This window comes from Dipodomys spectabilis, unplaced genomic scaffold, assembly GCF_019054845.1.
Source record: "Dipodomys spectabilis isolate Male_0828 unplaced genomic scaffold, ASM1905484v1 ptg000086l, whole genome shotgun sequence".
Classification (NCBI taxonomy): Eukaryota; Metazoa; Chordata; class Mammalia; order Rodentia; family Heteromyidae; genus Dipodomys; species Dipodomys spectabilis.
The window spans coordinates 231,846-247,366 of NW_024870763.1; positions in this window are offsets into that span (position 1 = coordinate 231,846).

The following is a 15,521-nucleotide window of genomic DNA, read 5'->3' on the forward strand; positions in this document are numbered from 1 at the left end:
ATTGTAATATGCTGTATATAATATGGTTATGTCAGTGGGTTTTACAAAGCCAAAATTGAGATATTCACAGAAGTAGTGAAGTAGTATAATGAACTTCATCTCTCAGCTAACTTGAGGGCTTAACTCTTTTTTTTTTTTTAAGGATTTAACTCTTGGCTAACCTTTCTCTCTACCCAATCACTTCCCTTCACCTGGTTTCTGCTATGTACAAATTACTCAAATCCTAGCACCTTAAAACAACTATTTGCTCATAACTTTATGAATCAGAAATTCAAAACAGGTATGATATGATACTTTGGTGAGTTTCTAGACAATGGCTATCAGATATTTTCTGGGCTACATCCTCTGAAAGTTTTCTCAGCGTAGATGTACATAATGGTACATTTGAGGTTCTGGGTCACTAATGCTGGCTGATACACACTGTGTGATTGCTGAAGGTCCTATGTTTAACCATCTAAAGACTTATTTATTCACAGTGTAGTATCTGAGCTGAACTAGATAGAGATCATGCTTTTATCTAAACTATTGCTATAGGGGCCCTCCAGCCTGAGGTGGGAAATGACTAATGCCTTTTGTTTGCTGTTCCTTATAGTATAAGGTCTCAATTGATTTCTACTTTCTCAGCTTTTTGTGCACCTGGGACTATAGGCACACCCCTACCATGTTAGGCTCAACCGAGTTTTGTGGTGTGTGTGTGTGTGTGTGTGTGTTGGTATTAGAGATTAATCTCAGGCCTTGGGCAGTCCCTCAACTATTTTGCTCAAGACTAGTGCTCTACCACTTGAATCATAGCTCTACATCCAGCTATTTGATGGTTAATTGGAGATAAGTTTCTTACAGAATGGGTTGGTTTATAATCTTGATCCTTAGATTTTAGTCTCCTAAGTAGCTAAGATTACAAGTTTGAACTACTGGTGCCTGGTTCCCTTTGGCGTGTGTATAGGGGGATTGGTGGGAGGGGGGGCAGGGTGGGGTTGGAGCAGGGGAGTGGGAGGGCCGGGATGGTAAGGGGAAACAAAGGAGGAGGCAACAATGCTTGATAAGAAATGTACTCATTACCTTTACCTTGCTTATGTAATTGTAACCCCTCTGTACAGTATTTTCACAAAAAAAACTTATTAATAAAATTTTTTTTAGTAATTCTATAACGTGATCTTATGTTCAGTGTAGCCAATCCCCATTTGCACATAGGCAAATAGACAGCTGTCTATTGGTTCCTCCATATCACAGCATTTAATACATGGCTTATCCTTCATGGGTGTAAGCACATTCCACTGATGAGGAACCACAGTCTTTACCTTATTTCTTAACACACTTTTCCCGTGATCTGTTTTGTCCTCTCTCCTTAAAGGAAACTGGCAGTTCTTTTTCTGGCAAAAGTTGTGCCCATGCTCCTGATTCATGGCTTCTCTATCCTCTGGGGAATAGGCAAAACTGAGTTCACCTTAGAGAAGCCTGGATAGTGAGGAAAGGATTTCTTACTTACTATAACTGAGAAGAAAGGTTTTGTGTTGGACTTTGTGTAGTGGTCCTCCCCCTATGCAAGTATCATGAGAAAAGGTATTTCTTTTTTTGTTACTGAAGTTTTATTGTTTTGAATATGATTGCTGTAAAAGATGCAGGAGGGATGGTCCTTCCTCCTTCAAATACTGCCTGCTCAGCCTCTACACATTCCCTGGGTGTAGAGTTGTTCAGTGTTGGGGATAACTGAAAAAAAGACATTTCTGATCTTAAACTATCACATTGGACTACTCAAGTTTCTTTCTTTTTTGTTGTTGTTGGTTGTGGGGCCTGAACTCTGGGCCTGGGTGCTGTCCCTCAGCTTTTCAGCTTATGGCTAGCGACTTGAGCCACAGCACCACTTCCAGCTTTTTTCTGCTTATGTGGTGCTGATGAATTGAACCCAGGGACTCATGCATGCAAGGCAAGCACTCTACCACTGAGTCAACTTCCCAGACCTATTCAACATACTTGATAACACTACTGAAAAAATATAGAAGGTATCTATGAACATTCCATTCCTTTATGAGTCACCTAACCCATTAGGTTTTCTGTAATTGGTCATAGCATTCTTCAGAGCAAGAAGGAAGATGTGATACTTAACTGTGCCTACCCATAAGAGGTTGCTATTGGGAAGTTTTTTGGGTCCCCTATGCTCCTGTTTGGTCTTCTGGGAACATTTTTTCACCAACTTGTTCTTAGACTGTGGATCTGAATAGGTGTGTACCTTCTTTTCTTTCCTTGCTGTGTAACACTGTCAGTCATGTGGTTTGTGTGATAATTGTCTTGTACCTCTTAATTCTTTTATTTATTACCATTATGGGGGCTTGAACTAAGGATTGGAACGGTGTCCTCGAGGTTGTTTGTGTGTGTGTATGTGATGGCTAGTTCTCTACCACATGAGGCTCTTGAGTAGCTAGGACCATAGGCATGAGCTACCAGCATAGTGTCTCTTTTCCATACAAAACTTTACAGTTCACAAGACTAGAAATAACCTTTGTCTTGCTCATCATTGTATATTTAGCTCTTAGCAGAGGCTATGTACATAAAACTGCCTAAAATAATTTGTTAATTGAATTGTGAATGAATAGCCCTCAATTAGTGGTAGCTTATTTGTTTTATTATTTTGACACGAATATTGTTCACTATATCAATACTCAAGTATAGAATAGTTAAAGATTGTGTCAGGATATGCGTATAGCAAAGTTGAGTAATTCTAAAGAAGTCTGGATTTGAGGTGATTACACAAAGAGTAATACAGTATCCCTAATGGTTTCAGAAGGGCCAGATAACAGCAAAGCAACAATTTAATGACTTCTAATGTATGCACCAGTCATATGTTAAGAACTTCTGATGAAGAATAATCATCCAATCTTTGATTTAAAGGCAATTGATTGATTTTTTATTAATAAGTTATTTTTTTACTGTGAAAATACCATACAGGTGGGTTACAATTACATGAACAAGGTGATGAGTACATTTCTCATCAAGCATTTACCTCAAGATAAGGACTCAAATTGTTTTTCTTTCTTGCTATTGTTTCTAACATATTTATAAGATGATTGATTTCTAAGTTTAGTCTGCTAGTTATAATTTTTAAAAAGCTCCAGAAACCATTTCAGTTATATATTAATTTTCCTTGAAGAACTTTCTACTTTACCTCATTGTTTTTCACATCCAGCATGGCTTTATAATTGAACTTTATTTGGGGGCCTATTGGCTTTATGCCTAATAAACTTGAAGCACATTTTAGATATCTATGTGAACTTCAACAGAGATTTCATTTTTTTTCCCCTCACAGTACTCTGGTGCCTAGACAAATCATGCTAAACAACTTGAAATACATTTTTATCATCTAATCTTTTCAACATCATAACAACCCTGGTGATTTTTCCAAGTTCTTAGTAACCAACAATTTGACTCTTATTGGCTTCCAATCTATTAGTTTGATTGTGGATTATAGAGTCATACTAGATATATGTTAAAAATGTCAGTTTGTAGAGCTTTCTGTCCAACTAAAATGACTAGAGATTTAAAAATCATTCTAGAAAACCAAGTACAAGGATTATGTAATGTAAAAACACCGTAAAACATTTGTAACAAAGGAAATATGATTTAACTGCATCAAAAATTATTTAACAGTATAGAAAAAAACAGAAGTAAGCAAAAAAAGTTAGTCCTAAATCAGTTATTCTTATTTTAAAGGGGATTTAATTGGGGTTGGAAGCTTGGCTCAGTTGGTAGAGCCAATGAGCAAAAGCAGAAGGATACTGAGTTAGAGTTCCGGTCTCGGACATAAAATTAAAATAAATCAAAGGGATTTGACAACTTAGACAAACTCACCATATAAACAATCACTAGATTTTTTTTAGGTATCAATTTAAAACCAATATAAAAAGACTGGGTATTGTGTGGCAAAGTTGTTTGATTTGCTTAACATAGAACAACAACAGATTTTTAACTTTCAGTAGATATGTTTTTCTATGCCTTCAACGTGATGTCTGTATTTAGAAGAGCTGTTTACCAGGTCTTTTTACAAAATTTTCAGGATGAAGTGAGTCTAGTCGGTCAAGATACAAAAGCAAAAGTGGCCCATTTTCTAATGGTTTTGGGGAAAAAAATACAAAACTCACAACAAAATCATGTACAACTCCTCCACTGGAGGAGAATCAAGATAATTCATAAATATTTATGTTCTATTTAATTCAGACTGAAAAATTTAATACTACCTAGAAAGATTTGTAGTTTAAATTAAAAGTCTGATTTCCCTTTTTCTTTTTCTTTGCCCTAAGAATGAGCTGAGCAATAAATGTATGGAAGTTTTTGTAAAAAAAAAAAATAGAAATAAGTTTGTATTTTTATGGGTCTGACTTTTCCATATGCAGTGCAAAAGACATCAGTAGACTTATAAGACCCCCAGCTTAGGAAAAATGTGATCTATAACAATCCCATCCAGACAAGTCAGTTGATCTTCTTTCTCCTCTATAGAAAGTTCTGTATACGAACTTCTGAAAGAGAGTATATAGCCTGGTCAGATCTTTCACGACTAAATATAAGGCAAGGTACTCAGAAAAAACAACTTTTTCCTTCTATTTCATTCCTTTATCATTTCTACCACAGATGGCAACCTCATCTATTTATGAACTTGCTACTAGGATAATAAATAAGAATACAAAAGTGAAACATTTGTTTATTTGAATTTCTTTTCTGTATTTTTAAAAATATTTTTTGCTCTCTGAAAGCTCATCTGAATTAGATGTATATTATGGTGCAGTTTTAGTACTGGTCATGGATGCTAGGTGCTACATGCTGTGATAACTCAGGCCAAATCTTCACAGATCTAAAGGCTTGACTACTCTCATGTGTGGTCCTTGGGCTGGAACAATTAAAGACAAGGACTGCTACCTGTACGGCCTCTATGAAGCCTCTTTACCCTACCAGTAGAGGAGCTACTAATGCTTTTTTGTTTGCTATTTGTCTAGCTTATATTATGTTTGGCTAGGCTTATGTTCCTGGGTTTGAGTAATTCTTTCTGCCTCTAATTTTTTAGTAGCCTAGAAAACAGAAACACCCTACCATGCCATGCCCCATGCAATTATGACACATTCATCATTTTTTGAGTATCTTGGGCTCAATGTGGCAAACCCCATTCTGATACTTGGCCCCAAGAGAGACTACTTACCGGTTCTATATATGCATATAACTTTTCTGTACACATTACAAAAAGGATATGGTGTATGTTAGCATATGTAACATTTCTTGTCATGTTTTGGAGTTCCTGCAGTACAGCATGTATCAGTGGCTTATCCCATGATGCTGCTGAGCTTATGCCACTGATGAGAAGCCACACTCTTCTAAGTCTGTACTAAAACATATTTTTCACCCTGAAGTGAATGGGCAATTTCTTTTTGGCAAAATTCCTGCTGATTCTCTTGCCTCATGGCTCCTCCACCCATTTGTCCAAAACTGAACCTACTCTAGAGAGGCTAGACCTTTGAAAACACTGGGGAGAAGCTTCCTTGCTAACAGCAAGTGCAGATGTGTCTTCTAGCTTACTGAATATAGTCTCATGTCATTATGTCTATAACCTCCAGCTGCTCAAGGACAGTATAAAAAAGACATTCCTCACCTGAGGTCATAACATTGGATACTCAGGGTTCTTGATCACTACTAGGAAACAAGGCTCTCTGTGACCAATCCATTCCTTTGTGACTCATCTAACTCCTTAGGGATAAAGGGTTTAGACCAAAAGCATCTTTAGAGGAAACAGGAAAGTGCTGATATTTAACTGTGCCTATCTACAGGAAGTTGCTCTTCACGGGCTTCCCGGGTTCCTGTCAGCCTTCCTTGTCTGTTGGGAAAACTTTTTCATCAACTTGCCCTTCGATTGTGGACTTGAATAGGGTGAGTACAATTGCTTTGCTCCTTGTGGAATTAATGCTATTCTTCACGTTTTGTGTGGAATTGTCTAATGACCCTTTTCCGCAGAAGACTTACAGTTTATAAGACTAGATATAATCTGTGTTTTGCTCATCACTATATCTCTAGCTCTCAGCTGGGCACAATAGTTCACTCCTGCAATCCTAGCCACTCAGGAGGCAGATCTGAGAATTGCAATTAAAAGCCAGACTGGGCAGGAAAGCCTGGGAGAACCTTATATCCAATAAAGTTATGTAAAAAATCAGAAGTGGCTCAAATAGTAGAGCTTTAGCTTTAAGCAAAATAGCTCAGGGACAGCACCCAGACCTGGAATTCAAGCTCCAGGACTGCAGATATACCCATGTCCTCCAACCCACAAAACTGTTCAAAATATATTTGTTAAATGATTAATGAATGAATAGCATTGTATGAGTGATAATTGTTTTATGTTTTTTTTTATTTTGAAAGTGGCATATCATAACTTACATTGATATTCAGTGAAATAATTGATGAATCATTCAGAATAAGAGTAGCAAAATAACTTCCATGATTAGTGATTTCTGAATGTAGCCTTGGGTTGAGGTGACAGCACACTTCAAAATGTCCAAAATGGAATTAGGTGAGCCAGATGAAGGGAAAGCAAGACATCAATTTGTCTGTCCTGTCTACCAGTCATTTAAAAAACTTCATGAAAAGTAATAACCATTTATCATATGCCTTTGATTTAAAAAAATCAACTCCTTTTTGTGTTTGATAATAATTTTATAAAGTTCCAGAGGCAGTTTTAGTTATTAGTATTTTCCCCCTCAATATTTTCCTACGACTAATTGTTTTTCAGGGCAAGATTTTTAGCTAAAATTTATTTTTAGGCCTCTTGTCTTTGTCTAATAATCTTGAAACATATTATACATACACATTGAGCTCCCAAGAGAGATTACATTTCTCCCTCATGGAGATCTGTTGCCTAGTTAAAAATCAGGTAAAATAACTTCAACTACATTCTTATCAGGTATGTTCAACAGTATAACAACCCTGGAATTTTTGCATAGTTTTAGTCAATAATGTGTAATTTGACCCAAATTTACCCCTGTTTATTAGTTTGATTTGTAAATTAAAGTTTCATTAGATAAATAAGAACGTCAGATTTTAGAGCTTCTGTCAAACTGAAATGAATAGTACAGAAGCATTATAAATTCATTTTAGAAGATTGAACCCTTCATCTTCTTGTGAATAGGCAAAGTTGGGACCCGCCTAGAGAGGTCAACAAGTGAAGCATATCAAGGAAATGTTTTCTTGCTAACAGGAAGTGAGGAGAAATGTTCTGGATTTGGTGTACACCTGTGAGAATAGTATCAACTGCCTCCCAGCTTCCCAAGACCACTGAAGAACACATTCCTTACCAAATAATGTCATGGTGGAATACTCAGCATATTTGATGTCACTGCTGGAACACAGTGGAAACTATGGCTAAACCTTTCTTTTGTGACATACTGACATCTCAGTGATAAAGTTCAGTGTAGTTAGCTTTTTTGTAATAGGCCAACAGCATCCTTCATAAGAAGCAGGAAAAGGTGCTAGTGTTAATTATTACTTCCCACAGGACGTTGCTGATAATAAGCTTCTTGGGATCCCTGTTGGCCTTTTTAGTCTCCTGGAGGCATTTTTCCATCAACTTTTCTTTAGATTATGGACCTGAATAGGTGAGTACCTTTTTTTCCTCTTTGTGGTATAAATACTGTTCATCACTTGGTTTGTGTGATAATTGTCCATTATCTACTGTATCTTTTCCCTACAATAGAAAAATCCTCTGTTATTTTATTATCATATCTTTAGCCTTTGACACAGAGGATATATACTAGGAAACTCATCAATGTCTATTTTATCAATGAAGAATAAATGGCTAGCACTCTAAGCATGACAGGCTTGTTTTGTTTATTATTTTAGCAGTAAAATATGAATACCCTGGGAAAATGGGAAAATTGAAGAGAACCTATCAGGATAAGTGGGTAGTCAAAGATTTTCTGGGATCATTGATTTCTGAATGCAGTTTGCTCTTGAGGTGATCACACCAAGAAGAGTGACATGAACAAAGGAGGATCTAATGAAGGGTAAGCAAGACAGCAATTTTATTCCTTTTGGCCTACCTACTACTTTCAAGTCACATTTTAAAAAAACTTATGAAAATAAAGCCATTTGACCTATACCTAGGAAATAATAGATCCATTTCTAAGCTTAGTGTGCTAATAATAATAAAAGAAACAATTTCAGTTAAATAGTATTTTAATTTCATTATCTTTCAGAACCACTAAGACTTTCTAATCAAACTTAATCTTTTGATCAATTGTCTTTTTCTAATAAACTTGAAGCATTTTTATGTATGTATTTGAACTTCAAGGAGATTTTATTTTTTTTTCCTCAAAGAATTTGGGTGCCTACTTATTAAAGTCAGGTGAAACCAATGTTATATGCATTCTTTTCAGATATGTTCAATATAATCAGAGGTATTTAAAATTTATTTTTAAAGACATATCTAGAGAGTATTCAATGTTATAACTTCACAGTAAAATATTTTTAAGTAAGTATCAGTGTCAAAACATGAACAATTGTGCAGTGTTTGTGGCAGTATACCATGAGGCACAAACTAATTTTTTATTTGTGTCAATAGACAATACATAAGCAAATACATAAAATCATATTAGAAATACCAGACATAAGTTAATCAAAGATACCACTCCAAACTTGACAAAACACCCTCACCTGAATTGTATAAATGGAGGGGCTCCTAACACAGTGGCACATGTTGACCTATCACCAGAACAAGGACTTACAAAGTATGAAGTCGACAGTATTTTCACAATGAAAAAGAGTCAGCCTTCTTTTGATGATCATCAAAATTAGATATGTAAGATAAACATTGCTAAAACTTACTATTAATAAGTTTTTATTATTGTGAAAATACCATACAGAGGGGTTACAATTACATGAGCAAGGTAATGAGTACATTTCTTACTAAGCATTGTTGCCTCCTCCTTACCATCCCTGACCTCCCATCCCATGCCCCCCCACCCCTGCTAAAGTTGTAAAATTCATTTTTCGACATAATGCCTTGTACATCTCATTGTAAGAAATTCTAAATACATAACCACCTTAATCTTTTCCCCCAAACTTAGTCAAATGTTATGGGCTCTACCAGGTAATTATTTATCTGTAATTTCCCATGATGTATTTTAAATTTGAAGGATGTGAAAATGTTACAAATAAAAAATATGTGCTACTTTCCTATTTTTGATATTGTATCAGTTTGCTTCTTAATTCTAAACATTGTAGATCTGAATCTTCAGAGACTGAGTAGCCATAATAACCAGGATAGAATTAAAGCTAGAAGGATTGACCAAGTCAGTAGGATACTGTGATGTATTTTGATTAGCTTCAGTTTTTAATGTGTTGATTCTTTTACTTATAATCTTTTATTAGCCCTTCCTTTATTCTTTCTTGCTTACTTCCTTTGTTTCTTATTCCCCCTTTAACTCTGCCCAGTTATACTGCTCCATTTTTGATTCTTGATTCCAAAGATCTGGTTTTACTCCCTGCCTCAAAATTTTAAGTTGTACGGAATCAATTGCACATTATTTACTAAAAATCTGTTCCATGTATTAGAAGACAGTGGCTGAAAAACACAATTATCTCCTAATGAAACAATATTCTTGTTAGTCTTTAGACCAATGAGGCTTCTCTTGTATTTCTGCAGATTTGCAGTAAAATACAAGGGAGACTTCTATTTCACTGGTTTTCAGTGCCCTTGCCATGCTCTTTTCATGCACTGAAAAACTGCAGAGAACCAATGTCCAGAATTCCTTCCCAGCCAAGTCTTGGAACCTTTCACCTTAAAACCAGTGTTCTGATGCCTCAAATATCTATCTTTAAATCCCCCTTTTCAAAGGAAAGTCAATTGAAAGTGGCTATATTTTCATCATTTAATGTATTTTTTCTCTTCTCTTTTTTTCTGGAAATACTAGGATTTGAACTCAAGTCTTTGACTTGGTAGTTAGTTACTCTCTCATGAGCACAGAAGTGCTTGTGAGTTTTGAGATAATAATCTCTGCTTTTGGTATGAGCCAGTATAGACTGTAATCCTCCTGTTCTTCATGTGTGTGTGTGTGTGTGTGTGTGTGTGTGTGTGTGTGTGTGTGTGTGTGTGTCTGTGTGCCCTAGCTGAGATGATAGGTGTGCACCTTTACACACTTTTTGGTTGAGAATAGGGTCTTGTAAAGTTCTGTCTCACATTGACCTTGAACGATGCTCTTTCTTAGTCGAGTGAGTAGGGACTGCAGATATGAATCACCATGCCTACCTTTTCTTTTTAAAAATGCTTTGATGGATTGTATTGTTTTATTATTCCCATTGGAAACGATATGTGACCAATTCTATTCAGTTACTGATTCATCTTACTCATTTAGGTTTTGAAATTTCCACCTCATTTCCTCTAACAATAGATGACAACAATTTGCATTAAGATAACAGACATTGGGCTGGGAAGTTGGCTCAGTGGTAGAGTGCTTTCTTGCATGCTCAAGGCCCTGGATTTGATTCCTCATCACCACATAAGCAAAAAGAAAAAAGCCGGAAATGGCGCTGTGGCTCAAGTGGTAGAGCGCTAGCCTTGAGCTGAAGAGCTGAGGGACAGTGCCCAGGCCCAGGGTTCAGGCCCCACGACTGGATCCCCTCACCCCCCCCAAAAAAGATTACAGACATTATTTTTTTCTTGTTTTACAGCATGAACTACCTTTACTCAACCCATATGCTAACAAATTAGGCAGCAGAAGTCAAAATGCAAGCAAGCAAAAGAATACTGTGAGTGAAATCCACTGTAAGTGAAATGCATCAATGTAGTGTTTATGAATGAGAAAATGGCAAGCATGTTTAAATCAACTCATTTATAGAGATTACCTTGTCTCACTGCATTTGCATTCTTTTCATATTGTTATTCTGCACCATAGTTTGAGGAACTGTAACAATTTAGAAAATGAATCAAGTTAGATTAAAAATGCACTAAATGATACCAGGAGGAAATCAACTGTTGTGTTGGGAATGTTTTGATATTTACTCTTACTTTTCTCTTTCCCTAAGAAAGGAAGACAAATTACCCTTTCATGAGACAAACTTCAAATCTATCATTGGATTCTTTCCAAACTATAACCATAACTTTTGCTTGTATAACTTGAGAATTGTAAATTTGGAAAATGTATGGTGAACCTGAATTTGACAGTGGTAATCTCCACCTTCTCAAGATATAAGCTTCAGAATAGTAGTACTTGTTTATTGTTTATCTAGGTTAATCAAAGCCTTTTTTCTCTATCTTACTTCTCTTATTCCCAAATATCTATTGATACTTTATATATTTATATAGATACATATTGTTTTCAAATATTTAAAACATGCAGAAGACATTATTCAGTGTGCTATTTTTGGGAATTCGAGCTAATATACATACTATTGTGAGGATAATAATATATCAATAACCTATTGATACTTCTACTCCACATCCCAATTTTCCCAAGCTCTTGTCATATTTATACATGAACATATTTCATGATCTTTGAGATCCAAACTCAGCATCATATTGTCCTGCTGTTATGCAGTAGGTATATAGAAAATGTTAATGGAATAAATTTATTTGGTACATGCTTTGTATAATGCTCTGCTTTGAGAGCTGGAAGCTTTCTTTTGGAAATAAAGTGAGGCTGGGCACTGGTGGCTCACACCTGTAATCCTAGTTACTCAGGAGGCTGAGATCTGAGGATCACGGTTCAAAGCCAACCCAGGCAGGAAAGGCCATGAGACCCTTATCTCCAATAAACCACTCAGAAAACTGGAAGTGGCACTGTGGCTCAAGTGGTAGAGTGCTAACCTTGAGCTGAAGAGCTGAGGGATAGCATTCAGGACCAGAGTTCAAGCCCCACAACCAACAACAACAACAAAAAGAATGGAAATAAAGTAAGACTAAGAATGTGATTGGGTCCTGGCTTCAATGAGAGTATTTAAAAAAGATCATGACCATTTAGACTTTTAGTTGTCAGGAGACAGAGAGAGAGAGAGAGGAGAGAGAGAGAGAGAGAGAGGGATGGGGGATAGAGAGAAAGGTAAGAATTCTAGGCTCAAATTTAAAAAGGAGATATGTAAATTTAAAAAGTAGAGGGCTTGACTGTGTGGTGAAAGATGGAGTGAGCTTTTGAGGAGCTTGTGCTGAGTTCCTGTAAAAGTAAAATGCTAGTTATGGATGTTTATTTTCCTTTATGTTGAGGCAGGAGACAAGAGCTTAGAATAGAAATATATAAATTCTTGTGAAGGCTTTTAATATTGAATAATTAGCAGCAAATATATTTCTACTTATATATCTACCTATCTAGATATTTTTCATCTATCTACATCAATATATACGTACACTATCATTGTGATGTCTGAATGTCAGAATAAAAAGTATTGTGTTATTCAGTAACTTGCTAGCTAGTTTATATGTTTCTTCACTGTTAAAGTTATGAATTAGCATGGTAAACATCAGCTTAGCTTATCAAGTTGCCCCTCTTTTATTGTTTTGTTACAGCTAGTGGATTAAAGTGTACTTGTACTTTTAGTGCTTTTTGTATATATTTTCAAAAGTTCTTTTTGACAATTTATATTACTCTCAGTATAATATATGTTGTTATAAGACTGAAACAAGTTTTGTTTTGCTTTTTGTGCCTGTATTCTGTATTGCCACAGCTCCTCTTCTGGCTTTTTATTATTTATTTTCATATAAGGTTTAAGGATCTTCTTGCTTGGATTGTCTTTGAACCAAGTGCCTCAGATATCAAGCTGAGTAGTTCGGATTAGAGGTGTGAGTCACTACTACCGGCCTAGGAAGATTTCTTTTTAGTGAATTTTGAAAGGTGTGTGTGTGTGTGCGTGTGCATGTGTGTGTGTTGGTCCCTAAGGGGTCTGGGCACTATTCTTGAGCTCTTTTTGCTTCGGGTTAGTGCTCTACCACTTGAGCCAGAACTCTTATTTCTGACATGTTGGTGATTAATTAGAGATGAAAATCTCATGGACTTTCCTGCCCAGGCTGGCTTCAGTACTCAAATCCTCCTAAGTAGCCAGGGTTACAGTTGTAGCCACTGGCACCCAGATAATTTTTTTTGTTTTTTATTATATTTTTATTATCTTCAAGTAGTTGTACAAAGGATTTATCTGTCAATATACCAGTTTATAAGTACAAAGTATCTTGCTCAATATCAATCCTATCATCATTCTACCACCTCCCTCCCACCAACCCAAGCCATTTCTTCAACTTTCCTCGTTTCATAGGATATGCATTGAATATTATGACTGCATACTGCCATTACCATCCACTCTTCATTCATTTACACTCCTCCCCTTTACTTTCCCCTCTTATATTTCAATTGGGAGCTTCATTTTGTTGGGCTACAACTCGGCATATGAAAGCTTAAAAATATCTTTACAACTTCTATTACCTATCAAATGTGTTGCATATTATTTTTTATAAATAAGTTCTCCTAGTTTTTGTTGGTGATATATACTATTTTATGCCAAATTTAGTCCATCGTTTTTGTTCTTGTTTCTGATATTTACATTTTGCTTTAAATTTCCTCCCTGACTCAACAATTAGAAAACATAATCTCTGGAGTTCCGGGAAGATGGCGGAGGAGAAGCTGGAATCTGAACAAGCTCTTGCATAGAAAGCAGTTTCAGAGTTCCAGTGAACAGTTCCAAGCCAGAGAATCACACCAAGTGTGCCATCACAGGACAGAGAGTTAGTCAAGAGAGGGGAAGCCAAGCAGACACATCTGAGCACTTTCCAGCAGCTGCCGCTGCGGCGGCAGGGTCACAGCGGCGACCACTGCCGCGGGGTCATACCTGAGACACAGTCCAGGACGAAGGAGCCAGACGCAGGGGACGAGCGGATTCTACAAAACACCAGCAAGAACCGACAAGGAGCGGACATCTTCATCCTACACTTTGCAGACCAGAGACGACCCAGGATCCAAGAATCGGAGTGAGTAGAAGCCTGACATCCTCACTCCTTCTCAGGGAGCAGAGGAGGGAAGGCCACCCCTCCCGCCCCAGGACCGGTGATCTCCATCTTGGATACCGACAAAGCTCAGAGGAGCTGCTAGCTCCAGCTCAGGCCTTGGAATAAAACGAGTCATTTAGCAGGTCACAAGAACTTAACGGCGAAGTGACCTCACAGACTCAGTTCCATCCAGGGAAAAGTCACCCAGCTCAGGCGCCAGCCATTGGAGTGGCTCTCCTCACCTGGTAACCAGAGCCAGAGGCTGCCCCTCCCTCTAGCAGCCACCACAATCAATTGAAAAACAGAAACCCTGAGAATGGCTCCAGGCTGGGTGCTGTGAGTTTTTTTCACAAAATAGCCCCAGGGAAAAGCTACTGTTTGTTGAAAGGCCTCAACTCTGCCCAGAACCTAGCATCATCACTGCATCCCCCTCTTTTGTGAGTCTCAAAGCAGATTATCCTCCCAGTAAACTAACCTGGGAGGGGGAATCTCAAAATCTTGGGTAAAGCAGAGCATTTTTCTGCCTGTTCCAACAAACTGACTTAAGAAACCAATCAAGCCACAGGACCTCAAGATGACCAGAGACTCCAACAAGACTCTGGTTACAGACAAAAGGGAGATACAGGATTCTTCCCACCCCTCCCAAAAAAAAAAAAGAAAATCAAAGAACTTTTTTTTGTTTTTTGTTACCTTATATATATAAAAAAATTTTTTCCTTTTCTAAAACTTTTATTAATCTTTAATTTTTGCCTCTTCTGAAAAAATAATTGTTTTCAAGTAACTTTTTTTATCCTCCTCTTATAATTTTTATTTTAGGAATACGTGAATGTGTGTTTTCCTTTCTTTTCTAGTCTCCTTTCTCTTTTTCTTTCATTCTTAATTATCTTTTTGTTTTTTTGTCTAGCTCTACTGAACTTCTGATCTTTTCTTCTCACTTTCCTATCCTTTCCACCTTTTCCTCTCTTTTGTTCTTCTTTATGTGACTTAACTCTTGTCCTGCACATCCTCAGATAAACTGGTAGTTAACTAGTAGACCCTATCCGCCATTGTGTACACACTTAATCCACAAACTTATTACTCAATTCAAAACCTCTGAGAGTTAAATTCATTAATAGCAGTACTACCTCTTTATACCTATATAATATTTTAAGCATTTTTTAAAGTCTTTCACATCTCCTCTATGTCCCTCCCTTTCTCTCAATATATTCACATTCCTCTCTAAATAGATGGTATTTTAATCTCTATAATAACATTAATTTTTCCGTCTCTATTTTTTTTCTGGAATCTTTTCATTCCCCTTTCCCTTTCTTCTTTTTCTCTCTCTCTCTACTTGCATCCTACCCAACCTATTTCCTGCATTGTGATTAGGACATAGTTAACTCTCCCTGTGCCTACCCACAACAATCTATTCCTATTTTTTACCCACATCCCTCCCTAACACTAATAATTTCTGGTTTTCCAAATTCTTCTCTGCGGTTCGAAGTCCTTTAACATATAGTTGTTTGATGTCGAATAGATGTATCTGTTGAACTAG